This window comes from Bombus pyrosoma, linkage group LG4 (assembly GCF_014825855.1).
Source record: "Bombus pyrosoma isolate SC7728 linkage group LG4, ASM1482585v1, whole genome shotgun sequence".
Taxonomy (NCBI): domain Eukaryota; kingdom Metazoa; phylum Arthropoda; class Insecta; order Hymenoptera; family Apidae; genus Bombus; species Bombus pyrosoma.
This window is the reverse complement of record NC_057773.1, coordinates 3,032,102-3,058,078: the sequence shown is the minus strand read 5'-3', so window position 1 is coordinate 3,058,078 and position 25,977 is coordinate 3,032,102. Positions and strand designations below refer to the sequence as shown.

General features: G+C 35.6%; 1 protein-coding gene and 1 non-coding gene across 4 annotated transcripts in view; one reads left to right on the top strand and one right to left on the bottom strand.

Moving 5' to 3' along the window:
* The window catches only part of LOC122566840 (mannosyl-oligosaccharide 1,2-alpha-mannosidase IA), a 677,223-nt gene that overhangs the window by 596,769 nt on the left and 54,477 nt on the right, over nucleotides 1-25,977 (bottom strand). The window lies entirely within an intron of this gene.
* Nucleotides 13,355-13,425, top strand: Trnag-gcc. Its single transcript has one exon. It is a non-coding gene; the product is annotated as a tRNA-Gly (tRNA).

The window sequence follows — 25,977 nt, the reverse complement described above, 5'->3', positions numbered from 1 at the left end:
TTCCTCCTTTTACTCTTTCAGAGAAATTATAGTAAAAGTTTCTGCAGCAAAAATATCGCAAAGTAAAGCATCGATCTCTGTACGAAACGTGACAACAGCTCTCGATTCGAAATTACAAAATCCCTCGAAAACGATCCGTCACTTGTCCGCAGCTTCATTTCCAATTACATCGACGAATATTTTACCAAGCATATAGTTGCCCTAGCGAAACAGCCATCATTTCTTCTCCGCAGTAGGTCCCACGGTGGTAACAGCGTTAGTCGCGTGGTGAAACAGTCACGTGGCACGTGAAACGGACATCCTCGATGCAAATCGCGTGCGAGACCGCCCGCGGCGAGCCATGGTGCGACTATTAAAAGGAAAAACCCCGTGAAACCGTGCATTAACGTGAGTCACGGCCGCGGGATCGACGTGGCCCCGACACGGACGCTGTACGACGGCGGACGTCGCGACGCCGAAATCACCGGTTGCCAGATCTTCCACCCGATTCCAGGAACTTCCGTGCGCCGAACATCTTTATTCATGGCTGACTTCCTCGGTATTTGCATTCCTCCAATGTTTTCTCCACTTCGGATACTTTATACGCGGTTGCTTTACGAGATTCGTGCTTTTCCTAGTAATTTTTGAATCATAAAATCTATCTGCAGGTTTTATTAGTTAAATGCAGATCTGTTGGTGAATAATTTTATACTTTGAGAATCAGAATAACCGCAGCTTAGTTTTTTTTTTATAGGAACCGATTTATACTATGACAACATTTGCATCTTTTTGTTAGTAAGTTATATACTGTGGTTGTTTAAAAACGTTTATAGAAAAATGTATTTGATAGATTAATTGAAACTGTATAGGGCTTAACAACATTTATATTAGTTATTATATATTGTACTTTTACGTACAACGAGTCACGGAAATATTCGTACTTTTCGACATTAATTGTGTTTCAACGAATTGCTATTTTTCAATAAACTATGTATCAATCAAAACTTTGATCATTATACTACTCCATTCGAGAAAATATTGCGGAGTGTATATTGTTAAAAAATATTAATTATTTGAATTCAATAATTGCAATGCATATATTGTTCGTGCTATATAAAATATATTGAAATTTCACTTGTACGTTCGAATATGTTAAATCTATTAAAACGTTGTGAAATTGGCGTGAAATGGGGTAGTAGTTCTATCGTGACGAGTTTCAAGCGCATTTAATATTCGAGAAAATGCTTTTCTGTTCCATAAACTGCGTGGCCTTTCTTACTTCTTTCTTTTTTCTTCCTCTCTCCTTTCTTGATATTCATTCAGCAGAGAAGTTGACTGATATCATAAAATATTCCTGTCGCTTCGTTCCACTCTTTGTCCACTTTTTACACACGTACCTCGGGGGAAATCAATATCGTCCAATTTCCACATGTTCTGAGACTTTTCGTATTTCTCACGGGGTCGATCCCTTCAGCATTGTGAGAGACACGTTACCAGTGTTTTAAGAAACATCGTACATCGAACGACTCTTATTTTCACGGCAAATTCGACAGTGAACTGTCGCGAATCCGCCGATAACTCCACTCGCTGTCGGCACGACCGCACCAAGAAAGTATCTTGAAGGTTTGAAATTCTTTTCCGATGTCAGAACTGGTTGTATCACTGAATTTGGTTATATACGTAGCTTAATGTATACATATACATAAATATCTATGTACTTAAAAAAACATGTGAAACATGTAACTGAATATATTAATATAAATGATCTTTTATATTTACCTAATGTTATGTAAACATCGGATCAATTTAACTGAGTTGTTAAAGTATGGACCGAAATACACAGACATCTAGCGAATTAATTAAGTCTGTCGATCGGGCCTATTTCTCACGCATTTTTTCTTTATATATAAATTAAAGATAAGTAAATGGAGAGCCTGGTTGAGCGAACAGTCGACAATAAACATCAATGAAACTGCTGTTAGCATTAGGAATAATTCATCGGTAATTCGCGAATGCAGTTAATGAAACGTTGTAGTCATTTAGAATAATACGTAGAACAAAATTCAGTAAAGGTAGCTTGAACGAGTCTGATTATTTGTATCTTATGTCAATACATTTTTATAATTCAAAATCAAAAGCGAACCAACCAATAGTGTACGTGTACAATATTTTCTATTTGGAATAACAATCCAAATATACTAACGAAGTTCCTCGATTTTCTCACAGAAAGATCTATATATCATCGTGCACACAGCATCCTTTTAAGCAATTTCGTTGAAACCGATTCATCGACGTTCAAACTTATCGAACCCAGCAACTTCACCGTCACTTTCTCTCTGTCTCGCCGCATTCATAGAACGACAATAACCAGCAACGAGAAAAAGTGCTTAAACGCATTACGGTGTTATAGTCTCGCGAATCGTTGCAGACGTTCCCGCGGGAACCACTTGGAGGGATTGCTCGATTCGAGAAGATTAATCCCAGCGAGAGCGTGTACACAGAGACGTTGTCACTTTGACTCGGTCGGCCTGATCCGATTTCTTTCATCGCGAGTGCCACGCTTCGATCTAACGAGGCTATATTAAATTCCGGAGCTGTCTGACGGGACTGGTTCTCTTCCCGTTTGCTTGCAAATCTCTTCGAGATGCCCACTCGACGCTCGAAACGAGCTGACTTTTCGCAATCACGATTCCGTGTTGCTCGTTTCTCGTGTAACGAGATGGGAAATCGTGAGACCGAAGAACGAGCACTGAAAAACTTTGCTTTCTCTGCTGTTTCTCGGTTACTTCTGTGATTTTCTCTCGTGTTCCGTTGTTACGTAGTGGTGTGTTGCTCTGTTTCGAAGATCGACGATTTTGTACAGCTGTTTTCAGAGATATCTGTGCAAGTAATGGGTATTTGTAGGATCCTCAGCAAGAGCAACGATGTAAACATATTTTGAAGTAATTAGATAATTTTTGAGATCTCATACTGTTAGGATGAAAGGTAAAGAAATAATTTGAAGTTTGTACGGTAGTAAGAAATTTTCTGTTTTGGTACGCTACGTGTTAAGAATTTCGCATCTATTGCTAGGTTTTACATGGAACTTAGATAAAGATCTATTGAAATAAAGAAAATTATTATCGATAATAATGTGGCTTGTATTGTAACATTAATTTCGATTTAATAACAAAATTAGTAGGATATTCGGTACTGGTATATAATCGAGAAATTTGAAATTTGGATGGTAGCTGCTTCAAAATAAAATACTGCAATACTTCTTTTGAATTTCTAGATATTTTTTACCTATATTTCTGCATTCGATAAAAAATTATATTTAAAACACAATGATGCACCGTAAGAGCGGCAATAATTTTAATCAAAGTCAAGAAATCGGCACTTCAGCTAACCTCAAGAGACAAGAATGGAAAACGAAGAAGATTCTCGGTACCTGTAGCATAAATGATCGTGAAAGGAGGATTATAAAAGCTAACTAATCACGACAAAAAATAATTACACGTACAGATTTATTCGATCCTCTGGAATATTCTCACAATGCACAGGAATGTATAAAACGTTCTCAAAGTAAAGTAAGTTCACGTTTACCTTGTTGCACGAGGATTAGACATCGATTTATATTCATTACAGTCCCTTACTCTCTGCCTCATTAAAATGGATGAAAGTGATATCTACGATCTATGAAAAATTTCCTGATGTAACGTGGCGGAGGAAGGAGTTGCAGTAAAAACTGAAAGGCCATTGACAGTGTCGACGTCCGCCGCTCGGTTTTACTTTCCAGTGAGACTCGGGATACGATACCGAGGCTAGACGTGTTGAAAATGGAGCGAAACCATCGTTCACTCTTCGCCAAACCACCAAAGTCTAGAACTTTGGATACACATTCGACGTGTATGAAATACATTAAAGAAACCGGGATTCTTCGAAGATCGATGGCTCTAATGTTTTCACGTGCCTTCAAGAAGAAAACCGAGGAAATTAGAAAAGTATAGAATCATGTTAGGTATTGAAAGAATTTTTATGAATTTATGATTATTATTGCGATGTAGATCGTCGTACGACCTAACGATCAATATTTTTTTTACGATAAACGTATTTATAATTGATAATCGGTAAATTCTAGGTGACTGTGAGTTGATTAAATTTGGAAAAATTCAAATTTTATCTTTCTTTGATCATTTAAGATCTTCCATAAATATCGTTCAACCGTATGCCAACAAAATTTCGAAAAATGTATGGCTTAATCTTCTACAGTCAGGCAAAATTTTTATTCGCCATATCCACTGCACAGCTTTACCTCGAAATAACGAGTAGAAATATTTTTAAATTTGTCTATGTATATCATTTTGGAAGAGATAAAATAATCTAGAGTTATCGAGATTGTTATTCCATTTCCAAATCTCAGCTCTAACAACTTAGGCAAAGAGAAGTCTAAGTGTGAAACATAAGTAGGTAATGCGTTACAACTGAGTAAAGAAAATTATGCATTTACGACAATATCGATCGATTAGCATTGGTCAATTTCACAATGGAATGTTGGAAGACAGAGCTCCGTTCTAACCACATAAGGAATCTTCTTAACGAGTTTAACAAATAACGTAATAGTATCTAACTGTTATCTGCTTCTTCAAACCGTGTAAATTGAACCAAATTGCTTGCTAATTTATTGAAAGTCTAAATACGTTTTAGTATTAAGCGACTGAGGCGTATATTAAACGTGTTGATTGGTTTATTAAAGAGACGAGTGATAAAATTATAATAGTCGATTAAAATCATCTTAAGTACAAGTACAGAGATAGCGTATGCCTGTTGTAATCGTCACTCGCTCAATGCTACTGTTCAACTATACGCTCGCTATTCGATTGTCCTAGAGAGCACGTTTGTCTATTTACATATATCGACCGGTGTTATTACAAAAAGTTCAAATGTAACTTCGGTTGACGATTACAAATATCGGCGATAATATTTTGCCCGGAGTTCGTTTATCTTTGAACCTAGCAAACCAAAACAACGTTAGCACTCCAAGACACGACAATATGAGTCTCTTCCGATTCGAATCTTCCGTTGATTCTTGTACCGCTACATAACTGATTGAAGATCACTTGAAATTAGTTATTTTTGCAATTCACTGATTGATTGCGAATTATCTTTATTTTAGTACGATTCAAATGCAAACGCAATAATTTTAAGTTTGGATAATGATCCTAAAAATGACAATGGTGCTCTTCTATTATTGAAAAATGTTCTCGAAGAAATTATATACTTAATGAACACCGTATATTGTCGAAATTGCTTTTATTTTACTCCCAAATTCATTTACACGTTACGATATAACATAAACAAGAAAATGTGGCGAATCACGAAAACATTGGTATTCCTTCAACCTTTTTTACAATTCAATTTAAAATAATACTACGGTTATTTTCAATTAAATTATATCGTTCGACTGAAATTTAAAACTGATTAATTAAAAACTTGGCTAAAGTAATATACGCCACTCTGAGTTTATACTTATCGATTCTATAAAAAAGGAAGTCATTTGTTTTTCAAGAAACCGATTCATTTTGTACACTAAAAAGGCCAATGACACAATAAGTTTATTTATCGTAGAAAGTGTCACACACAATTTTTCAGTACATTCTGAAGTAAAGGGATACAACAGTATTTCTAATATCATCGCCCATTTTTGCTTTCTAAGTAATGAAGTTGCTCGACGTGATTTCCGAACAGTTCATAAAAAAATTCTAAAATAAAATACCATAAAATTAATAATATCTTACTGCATCCAATCGATACTCATCTCACCTCCAACACAAAGAAGAAAGGCAAGAAGAAACAAGAAAACACTTCAAAGCACTCTTTATCCCAAAAAAACTGCCCTCCTCTCCAAAGAAGTCTATCGAAGGGAAAAAAAACGCTATTTCCCCTAGAATCTAGAAAATAACGAGCCATTGACGATATGTGGATAAGTCGGTAGCACTCTACGGATGGATTCACGTAGAAGAGAGCCGCCTGACCACCGGATGATCCCTCGAAGAGAGAGGCTCGTCCGTAATCCGGCGAAACCTCGAGGATAATCCGGCATACGAGTTGAAATGCTGGCCTGATCGAACCCTTTTATCCGTTTCGACCAGCACTAGCGCCATTTACGTGTTCAGCCATTCCACCTTATCTTGCTTCGTCCTCGTGACCTCGCGCTTAAACGTCGATCCGATGTCGTGTTATCGGTCAGCCAGTGGTGATGGTTTGGGAAGCGGCTTTATCGGCCGCGACAGGGATCGCGGAAATCCACGATATGTCTGCCACAAAATAGATTATCCCGTTCAAGAATCATTTCCCGTCTTCTTGCTTGACACGGACAACAGATACCAGCGTTAATAAAAATCTATGGCTACTGTTGGATCACTTAGCGTGTTTCTTCTATGCCACTGTTATTACGCAGATATATCTATCTGTTGGATAGATCTGATAGTGCGTGTGCTTCTGGTTTTTCTGATCTTGACATTGTGAAATGTAATTGTGTACAAGATGTACTTTGTGTAGAAACGTGAGAGTGTACATACATTTTGGAGAGGTTTCATATTAGTAAGCTATTTGTTGATCAATTTTAAGTGCAGGCGATCAATGCGAACGAATTTTCAATGTTTGTGGCTAATACGAAACATATCTGTTGAAATACGGCCACATATCGACAAAGTTGAAGCGAGGCTGATTAAAGATAAGAACATTTTTTGAATTTTGCGCAGAGGATCAGTTTACATTGTGAAAAGCGTATTTTCAGGTTACGATTTTAAATATTAAGCTAGTATTCAATGCGATATATACATATCTATCGTATTTATTGTAACATTACATGCTCCGTTTCTTCTGGCGGCAGCTCTCTTTGTTGCCGCCTCTGACATCTTAAACAATTTTAAAGAAAATTTCCAACATCATCTAATTATATTATACTTCCACTTACCGGTTCCTCCCCAAAATTAATAATTTTACCAAACAGACAGTCTGTTCTCTAACATACGAAGGCACGATCCAACTCATTTCGTGCGAGATCGGAGGAAAATCGTTTTCCTAATTAGCAACTTTCCTATGCGAGCTCGGTAGAAGTTCGCTCGTCTTCCTGCTCTTACGAAGATGCTCCGCGACGGAAGACAAACACTTTCGACGGACAGATGAAACGTAAACTCCGTGAGATGGCGTTTTCCTTGCAATTAGCGGCGATCTTCGATCCAAGCTGTTATTATTCTCGTCGGCCGTTAATTCGCGACCACCTGAACTTAACTTGGCCACCCTGAATTCAGAGAACCCATATTACGCGGACGAAATTGACTCTGACGTTAATGAGCCTGTCTCGAATCGAACTGTTATAATTAAGGGGATTTCTTGATTTTCATCTTTTGTATGTTTCTTTTAACCTTTGCGTAATATCTTGCCAATTCTTTTTTTTCTTTTTTCTATTACGTGACATGTTACGAGAAAATTTGTTTTAAGCTCGAAACACTCAGCACCCTCGCATCTTTGTTCATTTATGCAATTTTCTTATTCGATTTCAGCGTATAATTTATCTCAGTTCGTATGCAATATCGAATGATAAACAACATTTTTAAACATGATTTAAATATCTTTGAAGGGGAGTTTCTAAAGAATTTATTATGGTTAGATTTTCGGAATTGATATTTCATAGGTATACACTTACACACCCTATAACGTCGTACTTTAAAAATTCACTAACCAATTAAACGATAAATGCATTTATTTTCGGTAAAACTGATTCGAATTTTGGTACACTGTATCCTCTTTACGACAAAAAAACTGTTTTTATCATTAATAATTGAAAAAATATCTTTTTCGCAATTAAAAAAATATTTTATTGAAATGGTATAGTATAGAATAATACTGTTAAATTCGAACAAAAAGAAAATAATCAAAAAAAGGATTTTTCAGAATTTCATATGAATGGCTATATTATTCCATTTCCAGGATTCATTTACGATGTCTATATAGTTTGTGAAAGTTGTTTAAAACACTGGAAATTTTAGATTTCTGTAAATTTCGTTTCGTTATAAAATAGAGATTATGAAATTTACGAAAGTTGCATGAAAAGCGAGGAAATTCGCGAGAATTATGAAATCTGCGCACCTGTCAGTAATTGGATTCAGTTCATTAATTTTTACTACGCTGTATGTGTGAAAGATGAAAAAATATATGCTGGTGCGAAATTCAAATATATATATTAAATAAAGCAGCAGATGTTCATATTATTTAGCCGAATGTCGTTTAGTTACGAACAACTTTATATTCGCAAATAATTTATTGCAAATTCTGTTTAATCTGGTTCAATATTTATTAATCGACACACCTGTGTTAATCTTAGTTATCGTCAATTTTTTATTCGTAATTCGGAATCTACCTGTTGCGTATTAAAATTTGGAGCTACGAATATATAAAACAGTGTAATACATGAATATTTCAAATATGCTTATTCCAAATATTATTGCGTTGTATAATAAAACGCATAAGTTAAAATGATCGATGTCGATGAAAAAGGTAAGCTTGAAACAATTAACGAACCGCAATTTTTTTCTATATATAAAATAAAAATATAAAAATGTTAACACATTTTGTGTTAGCAATCTAAAGATGTGTCTTCTTTATCTTAATATCGACTACTGTTTCAGTTTTAAACAATCTTTTTCAACTTTATTTACATTTTTCTGGAACAAACCTTCGTGCGTTCGCGCGTGCAGCAAATTTACGACTTTCTGCGGAGTTTCACTTTTACCGTATAATATCGCACATTTTATTTTTGGTTCAACGTATAATTAGTCTGCGGATTTCTATGTATTCGTGCAAAGTTTAAAAGTGCAAATAAAATACATCATAAAACCTACAATACAAAGTTCTCGTTATAACTTTTAGTAGTTAAGTAAAACGAATCTCTATTTGGGTTAAATTCTTTCATTTCTGTTCACAAAAGCACGAATTTTCATAAAAGTCTGTCGTCTTCGTATTATAATATAATAATAATTAATAAAACATATTATATGTTACAAATAAAAAGTTTGTCAGGTACGAAGATTCGAGCCGAAGTTAAACCAAAATAAAAAAACAGGTTCCGTAGAAAAATAACATATTTGGCACAAAATGAGTTAATATATCTAAACACAAAAATATGTAAAAATATAAACAGAAAAATCCTCATCCGCATATAAACTTCCATACAACAATGCTTGTCACTTTAAATCAACCATAAACTTTATGTTCTCCTCAGTAATTAAATCACCATTCAACAAGTAACTAACTCGTGAACGCAACAAAAAATATTTAAACACACATCCCGTCGCAATGCCGTGGAATAAAACGGAAGGATTTAATTACAGAGACCGAGGGCAAGATCACGGATGCTGAAACTCGCGGTGGAGGGAAAAGGATAATCGTTAAAAACCGAAATGAAATTTCAGGACGAGCGTTAGACGTCGTCCGTTCGCTCGCATTTATCTTCCAAACGGGAACAGAGACAGTCATCGAGATGGTAGTAGACAAAGAAACAGAAAGAGAAGGAGAAAGGAAGGAGGAGAATAAAACGAACAAGCCAGTGGCTGGAACGGATCTCCATGGCAGACTCGAGATTTTCCGGAAGCTGAACGCTGGAACAAGCCACCTGTGACAAATTATAGCAGAACGAAGCTTTCTATAGCGTTCTATAAACGGCATATTGCAACGCGAAGATTGTCGATTCACAGATGAAAATCTATCGAGATTGTTCCAAATGTCGAACCTTAACAAAAGCTTCAAGAAGAGCATTTTGTTGCGCGTAATATCTCGTAGATAATTACTACAGAGAGAATAGAAACGTTGAAGAGAGATTAATAGCGGTGTTCGTCGACCTCTCGTCAAGATATCGCGGACTAATTACTCAAAGGAGATAATCGAGGAAAGTGGTGCAAGACAAAGTGACGCGTGTTTTTACGCTCAAAAAGTGCGCACTTCTCTTTCAGACGTCAGCTTGACGAGCTTTCATCGCGACGGGCGGCTGATTGGGAAGTTTTTTGTCGAGATGGATTTTTGTCGAACGGAAGGCGTAATGGTTCGATCGAGGGATCGAATCGGGACCTAATCTGCCCGGCTTCCTCGCTGTTAGCCACTTTAGAAGATAAATTGGCAACTTAAAAAATTTATAAGAAATTGTAAAATTGTGCAAGGACGTAGATAACGTTGATCGTTCAGATAAATCTGTCAATTTTCTATTCGTATGTAGTGTCTTATTTATCGATGATAAGATACAATTTTTCTCGCGAGTGAAAAAATTCGGTCTTCCGAAGGATTTAATAATTACATTCACATAAGAAAAGCACGCAACTATTCATATGTAGTCAATAACGAGACAAATCTTCTTCACACCTGATACGTATAATTCATAACAAACTTCATTCTTTTTATCGCACTTGACAATTGGACAAATTTAATAGACCGTATTAACCTGCGAAATTTGAACTTCATAAAAACGACACTTTGTAATACCATCGTAATTTTACTATTACCTGAAAATGTAAACCTTCCTATCTTTTTGTGCGAAATTACGATTAGACTAAATTTGACAAATTTGATCAACTAACAGCAGTGACAAAAAATTCCTTTCATTCGAACAACGGACCACCCGGAACCACGAGCACGTTCGAGAGGCGTTCCTCGCGCGCCGCCCAAATTATCCTCGAAAACATTTACGGGCTTCTACCTGCTGTTTCTTTTCTCTCGACTGGATCCGCCATCGTCATCGTCTTAAGCTCCGAAAAGAGGCTTACGCTGATTGACGGGGAAGTTAGCAGAACTGTTGGATCGACGGTTTATACGGCCATTCTCCCGCGTATTAAGGCCGAGTGATTTTTTCTTTTGTCCAGATCTTCTCTTCCACCGTCGTCTCGCCAGCATTCGACGCGGACACGGAATCGCGTCGAGCTTCGAACACTGTATCGTGATGCTGACCGTGTAAGCCTTCTCTATTCGAAGATTTAGAAAGCGATCCCTCCATCTGCCAGTCTCGTTCCGAAAGAATCGAGACCGGTAAATCCGATCGATCGTCATCTCTCGTGGAATTAGAGATTTTAAACGGGGAATTAGAAGTTGACTCGAAGGTTGGATTTGAAGAAGTAAGAATTATACGGCTGGAGATTTTAGGCCGTCCATGTTTGTGACGTGTAAGGTATTTCCTTGTTGGGCGAAGGTTCTCAGTCGGTGAGGTTCGGTGATTCTGTTGGAATTTTAAATGAGAGTGGATTTGTGTCATCGATCGGAACTCGCTTTCTAAGTTTAGGTGTGATGATTTATCCTTGATTTTAGTAGGATGCTTTTAAAAGCTAGGTGCCGCTGATAGTAAGCCTAATTTGCTTAATAAAAGTCTACAGATTAATGTATCAACTAATAGACATTCTGTGTAGCTACTTAAAGAAGATGGAGAGATAGAAATATTCAGTGCGATAAGCTTCTTAAGCGTTAGCCGTCAAAATTTTTTATTTTGAATCTTTACATTCTCTATGTTGCAATAATTTGCGTTATGGTTTCTTCTTTAATATTATCAGTGAGTCAGATGAAAGAATATTGAAATTCTGAAATATATAACTTGCATTTAATAGTGCTTAATTTAAAGGAATAAGACTGAAGAAACGATTCACCGTACATTTTATTGTATAATCTCCGAACTATAGAACACATCTGTTGCTTGTCATTATAGAACGAAGTTAAACACACCTCGTTTATCATATTTATACAATTAGCTCTCATAATTACCTCATTAATATCTATATATCTATTAATTACCAACCATTACACAACATTTACAATTCAAAGTCAAATTAATCTGAATTCTAAGGTACAAGCAACCCTAGTCCTATCGCCCATCTTAAGATACCATCTTTCGTATGTTAATTAATTATATGTATAAAACTCTAACCCTTTAACTTTACAATTAATTTGCTGGCGACAGTTGTCTGCGATCAGTTGACCCAAAATCAGGAAACAAAATTGTCCACGATAAAATTGACAAACAAGTTTCGAAAAAGCTTGTTCACCAGAAAAGGACGTTTTAATCAATGGCTTCTATTTAATGTCAGATGCCAGATTGGACATGGAACAGTCGAGAACTGTCACGATTATCTTGCTGGATATAACAGCCCCGCCATGTGACCCGATAACTTCCGCATCTCGCGATTCGTATCGCGAGAATCTCGGCTAGCTGATGCGAGATTAGAGATAACCAGCGTTTACGGCAGAGAGGATTTCAAGTTCGACTAGGCTCTAGACCAGAGCAAAGCGAGTAGCTCTCGTACCAGCCTCTGTTCACCTTCTCATCCTCCCTTAAAGCTCTTCTTCCATCGAGCCGCCTCCGACTCGCGGCTTGCAACCAGAAGCAATTATGCGACAGCTACCACTCTCGTTTCAACCGCATGCTTTGTGTCACGCGATTCTTGTAATAAGTAGGCGATGAGAGAAGCTCTCTAGCGATACTGTGAATAACAAGGAAACCTTCCGAACCTGAACACGTCCATTTTCATGTGATTTGTACGAAAAGCAATTTTTTAAGAGATATTTGTCAAATATGTATTAGGATGTCCGAAAAGTTTCTTTCGTTTCATAAGGTGATAGTAGATGAACAACAATTTCTGTTTTATATTATTTTATTGAATTAGGTATGATCCATTTCGTTCTATTTCTATTATTATGTTCGTGCATAATTCCATAAACTAATATAAAACAAAATACATTGTGCGTCTATTATTTCCTTATAAAACGAAAGAAACTTTTCGGACAAGCTAATATCTATTATTATCTGATATTCCTTCTGTTCAGTAGCCTCAAACGGAGGGTGAAAGCACTCTTTAACGTTAGAAGGCGAAAATGTAATTTTGAAAATAATTTGCAATTAAAATTGTACAACACTTGTCGTCGATGAAGTTTTATGACGAATAAGTTTGGTGTTCTTTTTTTCTTTGACATATTTGTTGAGCATCGTGTGAAGAATCATCATAGTGTTTGTATGAATAAATATTGATTATTTGGTTAATTAATTATAAAATTACACGCTAGAATAAATGTATCTTAAGGTTACTCAAGAAAAAGATTTTTGGGTTAATTTGTCATATTTTGTATCGTCTTTATGTACATGTCATTTTTGTAACTGGTAACGAGAAGATAGGGGTGTAACGAGAAATACATTCACTGATTTCACCAGAATCAAGTTACTGTTAGTAGAGTGTTCAAATTTGTTCTTGTTATTTTAAATACACTTTTTTATATTTGTATATTTTTATTACACGAAATATACGTTATATCTTATAGTCGATACAAATTCCTGGAATGAAGGTTTATTAAGAAGAACCCTTCACAAGCATCGGTGGTTTAGTGGTAGAATGCTCGCCTGCCACGCGGGCGGCCCGGGTTCGATTCCCGGCCGATGCAGCATAGTTTATTTTTGCATTTTTCTCAATGAAACAACCGCAATATTTAACCTATTTCAACTAATTTTTCTTATCTAATGAAAACGATTTTCCAAGTGAAATATAATAGAATTGTAGCAAAAGCATTACTTTATACTGTTTCTAATACCTTCTTTCATTCCTCAAATATATAAATCAATGGTAATTGCTATAATATTTTACCCATATTTTTATAGTTCAACACAATTTTTGTATTACACAAATTATTCTATGAAATTTATAAGCGTGGCTTAACAGATGATTGATCAATGAAAAATGAATATGGACAGATTGTACATTTCAACGAAATGGTATGGAATAGTAAGTAGCCGGCATTATAATAAAACAAAAATCTCCGGGGAAAAAGATAGAAAGAGAATGATAAATTTATGAATGCCCGACAGTAAGGTAGCCACATCTGGCGAAAACCAGAGGAAAATCCCACGTTCGATGCGCTCCTACGGTAATACCGCAGAACATATGCTACGGATACGAATATGTTTTATACATTGCATGCTCGATTCTATGTGACTTTAAAAATTTCACCAAAAACGTCCAGACAAAAAAATTGTTACAACCCGAGAAACTCGAAATTTCTTACCACAGACGTCTTCCACAAAATCAAAGGAAATTCACGTTCGATCACATTCATTTTTGTACAGCCAGAAGATTACATCGAAATTGATATAACACACTTAAGGTATGAAAATTTTTTAATTTCAGTTTATGTTCATTGTTTATTTGTAAATTCGTTTCTTTAATATCTCATAAATGAAGGAGCTTTTTCTACTTTATAACTAATTCAATTCATTATAATAACGCATATAAATCCTAACAGTTTCATATATTTATTAATCAAAATATATTTATAAAAATGTATTTATAAAAATCTCGAAATTCATAAGAGAGTTCTATATCTAGATACGAATCTTATGTTACGTTTCCTGCACTTAACTCGTTTCTGGAAAAAGCACACATGTACTATTTTTCTACCGAGTCCCTCAAACGATCTTCCAGCTTAAAAATTACGAAACTACAAATAATCTTCGTCACACCAAAAATTAACGAACATGCATCAGAATCCTAAATTACAAACAAGTTTCCACAACTACACCACATCCATGATATCGGTTGCACTAAATATCACAAGCCACTATCCACCAATCCTTAAACCAACATGCCTAAACTTTGTCAAATAGTAGTCACCAATGTTCAACCATGTATTCAGAGACCTAAACTTCGACCTATTTGTTCAACGGGCCAAAACATTACGGCACTTTCCAACTCTGTGAAACGTTCGCCAAGCGATCGTCAATGGAAACGCAATTGCACGAACGAGACCGCGACAAATATTTGCACATTTGCGCGTGACGAGGATCAGCGTGGTTCGCGCTTTATTGTACGCATACCGCGAAGAGGAAACGGCCAGATCGGCCATAAGGCGGCGTTTTAGCGTGACACGATTTGCCACGGCGTAATCAGCCGTGGAACCGGTCGAACGCACGCGAACAACGCGACGAACCACGATCCAATGCTTTACTCGCGAGTGTTTTTTCAAGCTTTCATCCTCTTGTCGCGCCTTTTAATCTCGCGACACGTGTCGTCAGACGTCAGGTTACTTTTGTCGCTTACGACTGTAAAGTGAGAAATTACGCGTATTTGTGGTGTATGAGAAATATGGAGATTTGGGAATTTCAGACTCTTAGGACAAATTTTTAATTATCAGATTAATGATCGTCAATTCTAGGTTTAAAGAGTTTCTTTTGGATTATGGAAACTTGCTGTGTTTTATTTTCATTACAGTCGTCACCATATCTAACAATAATTTCTTTCATACTAGCTTCTATACAGTATAGTGATACTAAGTAGGATAATCTGTATACAGAAAAACGCAATAAACACGCATTTTAGACATTAGAACGAACATAATTTTTAGATAGCTTCGAGTAATTACATTGGTACGTATTCGTCATGTAATTTGTTTCCTTGATATCATTTATCTTATTTAATACATATTTTCGATACGACGCATACGAAATCATAAATTACACAAACATCCATTATCTCCTAACTAACCCATTCCCAAAAGAGACATAATTCTTGCCAACTATTTTAATCTCTTCTAATCTGTACCACTTGATATACCGTTTTATATTCGAAATTTTAGATTACGATTTTTGTACATCCATAGCGAGGTCGATCTTTTTACATGTTCGATCAATCGCCAAAAGAGACTTGGAAGGATATTACGTAAGTTCTCACCAGTTTAATAACATCCTAAGATGAATAGTAAGCGTACGACTGGCTTTGTAAGTCGCGGATCACCGTGTAACAAGGTTTGCCTTATGAATAAGTGATTGTTCGTTGCGAAAAAGTCGCATGAAGTTCCTTTCTGATGTTAAATTCGCAGAGACGGAACGCTTAACTCGACGATTACGCGATAATGAGAATGCGAAACGCTCGATAAGATTCATTCCGTCCAGGCAAAAACGATCTTCCGCGATTAAATCGATCTTTTTACTGGCCTGGTTGGTCGATGCCCTACATCTCGTAATTCTCTTAAAACGGACACTGCAGCTGCTCGAGCACTGCTTATCGCAGTATAATAAATACTTGAACGAAATTGACTATGAAACATACAGGTGCGTTTAAAGAGCGAAACAGTTTTGTCGAAAGTAGATTATTGGTAAATCCATAATTTTCGTGGTATTTGATACTCTCGGAAATCGAAGTTCCATTATAGTACCAACATAGTTTTGTATGAAATATGAGAAGACCTTTTTGTCCGTAACAAAAATATTCTTGAAGAATTAATTAACTCGAAGTTAATTAAGTTAAAGTTAATTATCACGATTTAAAAAAATTCTTTAATTTTAGTACAAGAATATATGATCGGTTTTTAATTTCTCAAAGAAGTGAAACGATGAACGTTGATGGAATTTGATTTCTACGTAGTTCGACCGACTAACTATATTATCAGTGAAGTATAGTTTCCATTGGTACGGTTATTGAGAAATGGAAATATTTCTAACTTTAATTTGAAGTCGTATATTCAATATCGAAATATGGTAAATACTTGAAGCGTGAGAATTGAGTACGAAACAGATATATATAACCACTAACTGTTTTAAAGGCCAATTCAATTAGTAGATCCTTTGGCAATGTTCACTGAATCGAAACGAAACAAGAAAATCTGGTTTCGTTTCCTTTGTTTTTGCTATCAGTCTAATTATGAGCAATCCAGACCTCGTTTCAATGAGCATATAATGATACACGCTCATTTATCTGTCAGCATTTTTAGCCTTACGTTGAAATATACAAGATTTCGTAAATTAGAAATACGTGTATCTTTAGTTTTTACTTGAATACGAAAGTAGCTCTACTTTAGTTTTACTTTGTTCGCAGTTCACAATTTGCAGAGCACAGTTCTTTACTTGTTTTCAAAGTAAAACTCTTCAAACTCTGTTTCTAATAATCCAAATATAAATTTGTAAATCCAGGCATATAAATTTATAGAACCAGATTTTAATAGCACGATTGAGATTAAAAGCGAATTTAGTAAATAGAATGGTCGTGTTCCAGTTTCCACTAAATTCATTCAACATTAAACACACAATTCATCGCAAAACCAATCGTAACGACGAGATTCAACGATGTTACGTTTTCACGTGAAAAATACAATTTGCTCGTTATCGAGAAAGAAAGCTTCAGATAAGCCAATTTTTATGAAAGGTCAGAAGAAAACTTGCTTGACGCAGGAAATCCTATAAGAGCACGATATCTTGAGGACGCGTCTATTTCAGAAAAGGTAACAATGCAACGTGTACCGAGTATGGAAGAATCGTAACGTCCACTCGAGGCAACCACTCACGAAACCGGTAATTCCGTAATCCACTTGGTGAGTTGCGACTCTTCAGGCTTGGATATCATCGGCCTACTTTCCAACAGCATCCAGAGAGCCACGTAAATCATTGTGGTCGAACGTGTAAACTGTTCCTTGAGCCGAGTGTTGCCAAAGACCAATGTAGCAGTGTTGGAGATTGAGAAATACGCAGATCAATTAGGTTTTGTAATACTTTGGAGGATAACTTGTCAATGTTCAACGGAACTTGTAGTAATTCCTTTAAGAAAAAGCGAGTTTAGAATTTCTTCGTCAAAAATTTATCGAAAGAAAAGAGGTTGCTATTTCCCAATGTATCGATGTTACCAGCGTATCAGGATAACTGAAAGCGAAGTTTTGTCATTTCCATGTTGTATCTCGACCTCTCGTAACTATGTCACTATCTTTTAGGTCCGTATTCGAAATGCATTGACAAAGACGAGGTCAGGGCAAACAAACCGTAAACGAGTTTCGAGAGGACGAATCGTCTATGGCGAGGAAACCACTTCAGTTTCAGCTGGCGCTAATCGCAGGATTATATTTTACAGCGGCGTCAGCCTGTGTCATATGCACATTTGCATCTTTATTGTCACAACGTTCGTGCTGATGATAACGTTCGCGGCGAACAATAGACGGCGAGATCCACCAATCTTTCTTTCTTCGAATCATTACTTCCGCGTGATAATCACGCTCGTACAATGAAAAGATCGTTTGTGTAACAAAATTTTCTGATCACTAATTTTCTGTATCGCTCTAGATGCAAATTATCTTAGTAAGATACTGAGGTTTATACATATAACGTATAAGATTCTTATTTAATGAACCATATAATTAGATAAGATCTTATCGAAGATACCAAGAGAAAGTAGAAAACAAAAACAAAAAAAAAAAAATAACTAATAAAATTTCAAGATCTGTCTTCGTCTAATATTAGATACTCTGACACTCTGACATAAGGCTATTTATCCAGACATAATATAAAATCTAAAAAATGCCGATGTGATCTCTATACTGTCTGAACAAAATATAAACGAAATGCATATTGGTCAAATTCGACTTGCTTGACACATATACCTACACCATGGGATCTATTTCACAAGTCATAATCACGACGAAACCGCGAAGCAACGAAAATACAAAAGACAGACCGCGTCTTTGATTTCTCTAGGCGTGAAGGATTATATTACGTGATTAATTTTAATCGTAATTAAATTCATCTGTAATTACAAAATTCAATTATCCTAGGGCGATCCCGTCGGTATATCGGCGTTTACAAAAGCCAGGGAACAACGAGTGACCTGTGCACGCAGATCAAAGGAAACCGAAATGTGTTAGTTTATGAGCCGGTCACGGGATGCAGCCACAAGAGATGCAACAGAGCGCTTTGCTTTGCATAAAGCCTGTATACCAGCTCGCATACGCATTTGCATCTTTATCATCGTATCATTTGCAAACAGCGGCCGCATTTCTAGTTGATGTCGATGTTTCATGACTTGTTGACAGAGAAATACAAGATTATGTCGCGTTCGTTTTCAACGATATTTTTCATTCGCTTCACATCACTTCTCTGTTTCCTGCGCGCCCGTTCAAAAGTACCAGGACACTTATGGAAAAATGAAATACACCTAAAAGAATTATTACTTTCTTTGGAAACTTCATATATTTAATATTATAAGGAAACTCTCATATCATTTTATGCACAGTTGCTTACGAAAATATTCGATCATTTATAGAAACCTTTTATGAATATATTACGTGTGTGAAACATTTCGAAATTTCATTAACACTATGACGAGATTTATTATCACAATTACATTGGTAAAGTTTTTCCACAATGTTTAGACTGTGCGTTGTAAGAGTGAACACATAATTTTTTCATTCGTTTAACTTTCGCATATCTTTGTAGAACATTCCAAATTTTAATTTTACATGGATACAAAATTTAGACTTATCGATTATTTCTCTGACAATTCCGATTAATAATCGTGATTTTTAGGAGACAAGTAGATGTCTTAATACTTGTGAACGGGAGCGTGTACGTTCTTCTTTATCGGGAACGAGAGGATGGGTGATAAAGGATGGAAGATATTTTTATAAGTACTTTCTCGAGGGTCTTCTTCTTTTTCTATTAGCCAATTCTGAAGGGAAACAAGCAACAGTACTTGGCCCGGTATTTTCATGCACAAGGAACGTACTTTACGTTGTACGAAGCACCACTCGAGACAACCCATGACCCGAGTGCCACCCCCTTGCGTTCTACAGTCGCTTTTAAGGCCCCTGAAAACCTTCAGTCACGATGAAAATGTCGGAAGAAAGGGCAAAGCTCTGCGCGAGAAAGAACTCGCGACACATGAGAACGTGCAGAAAGTAAGTGTTCACATGAGAAAATGGAAAATTTTTTGGTATCGTGTTACGTATTTCTAAGTTTGTAATAGTACGATGAAACGTTCGTCACGTTAGATGTTCCAGAGTTTTATGTCTGGATTTCAAGATGGAGAATTTAAAAAACTGCAAAGTCCGGAATCTTTTAATTTTCAAATACACACAATTTATTAACTCTGCAAATTTTCAAACGTTCACATTTTTATATTTCAACACTTTTAAATGTCCAATCTTCCAAATTTTCAGATGTTTTTCACTTTGAAATATTTAGGATCACCTTTTCGAATCTTCATATCTGTCGATTTCAAATATTAAACATTTTTAAGCTTTCAAACTCGCAAACTTTCAAACGTTCAAACTTTCAACACTTCACGAACTCACAAATTTTCCAATTTCCAAATATTTTCGGAACTTTTAACTTGCCGATTTTCAAATGCAGTCCAATTTTAAATAATTAAAATTACACGCGTGTAAAATTGCAGAGTTCCTACTTCGTACAATGCTAGGCTGATGTAATTATCCTGCAAATCTGCACAATTTTTATTTCTTATCTTGCTAATAACTCTTCCCTGCGAATTATATTATTATAATAAACTTACAATAAAATTTCTTACGTTCCCCATCGTCTTCCAACGCTTCTCCGTACAATATATCCCAGGATGCATTTATCTTTTAATATCTTTGCGTGGACGTGGTTTGAAAATTTCCTTTAGTCTGAGGCTTGAAGCATATAGCTACACAGGTATAAATATGTACGTATGTTACGTTTCGAGCCAACTAAATGTGTGCGTGTCACAAGTTTCAAAAGCAATCATCATTTTGCAATAACGAATTCCAAGTAAAACTGCGTCGCTAATTGCAACGAAAGGCCAAGTATCATGAGCACAGAGAAACAGAAAGAGAGGAAAAGAAGGCAAAAAGAAAAGAAGGGAAAGAAATTGGTGAAATTCGGAGAAACGGCTGGATGTGCAAGCACTATAATTTCCTGAGGACGAAATCCAAGAGGAGACCGCAAAAACGAGCAGTCGAGGGGAAGAGGATCGAACGACGACGTTTCGAGTGATCGTGCGCTACATTCACCGAAGAAATCCTTGGAAAAAAGGAAGACGCGAGGCGTCCTTTATCTCGGTCGATTCGTTTTATCGGCGTCGTTCAGTCGAGCCGGATGATGAGTTTTCCTTTATTTGTTTTCATCCAGTAAGCGAAAGACACACTTTCCCGTTTCGTCGTTTACCGGAAATGTTCCTCAGGGACCTGTCCCACGAAACTGTACCAAACTCAAGCCTACACATTCGTTTCAGTCATCGTCGGAATATAGAAATTTGTCCATGCTTTTACGTACTTTTCAGACTTTATGGCAACATTGCCAGAGAACGAGGAAGCGATAAATGAAGGAATTGTCGCGGGACTGTCTCAAATTCAAGACTAGCTTCTTGGATTTTAAACGTCATCAGTAACCAAAAATTCTGTCTGTGCTATGCTTCTAGAAACTTTTCAATTTTCATGGAAAAATTGTTGGAGAATGAGGAAGTGATTGTTGAAGATTTCGTCGGTGCATTATGTTTGAACAGACAAGGCAGAAAAATAGGAATTTAGGAAATTTTTATTGAAAATCGTAGAGAAATTAATAATAGGATTGCGAAACATAATAGAGATATTTTAAATTAAAGTAAAATTCAAATTATTGAGGGCTACTAATTACAAACGGGAAAATGATTAAGAGAAGAAAGATGACACGAGATCAAAAGCTATTCCGATCGACAAGTTTCCAGCGAGTAATCGCGGAAGTCTCCTTAAGAAATGAGAATGAAACCTACACAGGCCAACGAGTAGAGCGTAATTATCTCGTTAATTAACACTAACTTAAAAAAGAAAACTTAATTAGTTCAAGAGAATTCGTCGTGAAAGCGAGGAAACTGCTCTGACCGATTGATCCGACAAACCTGTTCACCTTATTCGAACAAGGATTGACCGATTGGAATTCGACAAATATGGCAACAAGGAAAATGCGGCTGCTCGTGATTAAATATAAAATGCAAAAAAGGAAGCGAGATTTTTGTTACATAAACTACAATAGGTAATTTCTCATATGTCGTATGAAAATAAATTCATTTTTCTTCTGAAATTTATCTTTTCAAAAAATTAAACGGAGAAGTACAAACATTAAAATAAATAAATAGATCAAATGTTTAAATTATAATAAATTTGAATAAATCTAACGAAACCGAAATGGGATCGATTGTTTGGTAAATCTGTTCGATTCGTTAAATATTAAATATTTATTAAATATATCTGTTTAATAAATATATTCGCGAGTACAAAAAGAAGCGTGTAAAATGGTTGATTCAATATCTGATATTTACTATCTACGAAGAAATTTGCCCACCAACACAGCAATGAAACGCCGTGCTCGGGGGATAATACTAAGTTTCCGCTCACGAATTGCATGCAGATTATGCAACGATATTCCAGCCAGTATCATTATTCGTCTACGCATCCAATGGAGGCGAGTAATAAACTTCGAACTTTAAATCCGCTTACGTAATAACGTTGCACAGGCAAGAACAAACTGCTTCAATTACCGCATATTTTCTTATAGAAAAATTATAATCCCGAATGCGTTAACCGTAGATATTCGATGTTTCGATTTTACGCATTAAAATTATTCTAACGTGGCTTTAATATAAATATTACGGTTTAACATGTGAATTTTCGACTTTCAATAGAAATACAGCTCTCAATTTTTAAACGATCTACAGAAATAAAAATATTTATATTAAAAGGAAAAAGATTTAGAGAAATTTCGAGAAATACAATTTAGCGTAATTTTATATGTATGAAAATTTTCAATTTCAGTTTGTCAAATTTAATATTAAATAACATTAAAACACGTAGCTTAAAATATTTAAATGTAAACAGCATTCACTGTCATACGTGTGTCGTGCACGTTATAACTCACGTCCCGCTTGTCACGTGCATTTGATGTAAATACTCAAATATTCGTTATAAAATTACCGCACGAGAGTAAAAGTTTTGTAAAACATTGCTATAAATAATTAAATTTATTATTGTAATTTCTAAACCTATTATGATTATACCACGAACTTTTGTTGTCGAGAGTAGAAGAAGAAGGTTGTGCAAAATATTAAAACACCTTAAATTAAGTAGTATCATTTCGACAAATTACCAATAATTCTTCACGTTCCTAAAACATTTTTGTTTAATAAGTAGCTTAAGAGTTTTGCAAGTTTATTTTAAGATAGTCCCATTAACAATAAAATCATTAGCGACCAAAAATACCAATTTTTGATTACATGTTTACCAACCTGAGTAATACTTAGTTACATGGAACCGACTAGATTTGTCCGTTTAAAAAACTCCAATGTATTACGAATGCTGAATCATTCAGACTTCACGTCGATTTCGATGTTGTAACTATTTCTTTCAGATGAAAATTTGTAGCAACCCAATAAAATATGCTGTACGATAACAGATGACCCATAAGATTGGCAATAAGGAGGTGGTTGTTTTGTTATTAGATGTTCATGGATTAGTTTAGAATGGCAGGACCTTAGCACAGTACTGCGGTGTATTTCTACGAATCTTTCACACGCAAAGAAGACAAATATTAACGCAGTTCGATGTATATAATCGCGTAGAGCAGAAGAAAGTTGGTAAAATCTGCAACGATAAGGTGTCGAAACTTCGTTTTTCGATCCTCTGCAAGAGCCAGCTTGCGTCTGCCCCCTCTTCCTATGCAAATGCCGAAGAAATCAGCGAGGCGTGAGCGAAGGAAAAAGTATAAAAAGAAAAAAGAAAAGTGAACTGGCCGTGACATTGCAACGAAAGCATCGAACATGGGCTAAGATATCTCGTATGCGCCGTCTGTAATTCGTTTTGGCCTTTCCATTCGCGGTCAAGTCGGCCAGCGATGCGTAAAATTAGACTCTGTTCGCTGGAGACATCGACTGATACCGATCCTAAGATTTCCCACGTGACACCGACTCGTGATAGGCCGCGAATTTCTTTATTCGCTACAGCAACGCCCGATCATAAGTTGCCGTGAACGCGTGTATCGGCTGGCTTTAATCGAAGCAAATCGAGGATAAGCGGTTCAGAATTTCCACACGTGAGTCAGGAGGTTAATTAAATCGACTGTGAGTGTTCGTGACAGTACTGTCTCTGTTCCAAGAATCATCTAATCGTGTCATACGGACTCACCAAGACTCGATGTGTTTAAAGACGTTTTAAAAATAAAGTTTAAATCAAATCGGCAGAAATTTTCTAATTTTTGTAGAGAATATAGTATTTGGTATTTCAAGTCGTAAAGAATTTTACAACATTTCTTCGGTCCCAAAGCTTTCAGGAATTATAATCTCGAATTAAAAGTTTCAAATATTTGCAAAATTCCAAAACCTTCAAATTTGAACATTTTTGAAGTTCTAAATTTGTAAATCTTCAAAATCTTGAAATTTAAAAACCATAGGGAAGGATTACGTTTCTTATTCTGCAAGATGCGAAACATTAATTAATAGCTTACAAGACACATTAATAATTTATTTTTGATCTTTTTATCCGTTTCGATTACTATTCAATAGATTTTGGTGCACTTCAATTCTCTTGCAATTCTTTCAAACCTATTCAAACCTTTGATTTTCTTCAACGCTCTTCTAATTCTATAGATTCTTTCGGCTCTTTTGAACTTCTTTCAAAGTATATCTCAATCTTCCCAAACATCTTTTAATTTCTCTTTTACCTCCCATCAGTTCTTTTTAACGTTCCAAATCTTTCTCACAATCTTTCTTCAATCTGCTTCAATATTTTCCAATCCTGCACGCTTTTCTTCAATATTTCTCACTATTTTTTGACTATCCATCTTCTTTGATCTTTACCGTTTCTCTCGAATCACCTTCAAACTGCTCCAACAATATTTCTCAGCGCCTTTTAATCTTCTTTATCTATCTATAATACTTTTCACCATTTTTTAAGTCCTTGAAGCCTCCATTTTTAATTTCAAGCAGGTTTAATTTTTATAACTCGTCTTATAAATCCCATTCAATCTTCCTCACACCTTTTTAATCCTTTCAAAGTTCTTTAATCTGTATCAACTTAATCTTTCTTTTGGACTGGAATTTTCCACATGTTACAACTTTTGCTTACAAGACACAAATAGGATATATTTAATATGCAACTACATGAAAACTTCGATTTCAATATTTTTAAACAATTTCTCAAATAACATTCTTTAATCGTACTTTAATAACTCTAAGATTCTCTAAATATTTTTCAATCGATTTTTACGATTTCGACTTGTTGAAATCTTAAAATTACGTAGATTCGAATTTCTTATTTCCCGAATCTCTAAAATTTCAAACGCTCAATTCTTCAAATTTTTCAATTTGAGCGTTCAAATTTCGATTTCGGTATCTTCGACCTTCCAATGTTCATTTCTTAATAATTCTCTATGAATATAATTCTTGCGGTCGATCCTCGTGAATTTAGATTTCGGATCGGTATTTCCTATTTCGCGAAATGAACGTGGCGAACTCGAGGCCAGTGCATCGCTTTAATTAAGGCTCTCGTATCAGTCCGTCCATTTGCGTGCAATTTTCTCCGAGATAAGATAAGGAAATGAATTTCGGTGGCCTCAAGAACTTTCTCCACGCTTGTGCTTCTTGCAATTACAAGCGTAAAAGCTTTTAATGATCGAATCTCGAGTCACGTTGAATCCTTTCGAATTAGAGAGACCGATTTTCGTCAGATTACACATTATACATGTACATATAGCGCGACAGATTACGCGAGAATCAAGATATATTTATGTAATTCGATTGTCTGTCTAGGAAGCTTGCGGCTAATTCCATTCGCTTCGATTGCTATTAATAATTTCATCGAAACGCTTTTGATCAAATGATAGTTCATTATTTATGAGAATGTTGTTACCACAAGCTTTAGAAAGTCAGATATTATTCATGTATTATAGCATCGTTGATACTCCCAATAACCTATTTCCAGTGAAAGATACATAAGCACAGGTTTGGCTTGATTGATTCACTGATAGTTTGATTAATATAAATACGAGAAACACAAGTACATCGCGACTGAATGGTTTCGATTAAACAATTGAATTAATAATTAAATAGAACGCTAATATAAATATTAGAGTAGTACTTCTTCATTCAGAAAAATATAACTTGTAATCAATTTTAGTTACTGTGATTGGAATTTTGATTAAACAGCTACTTTCTAAAGATCAAATTATAATTAAATAAA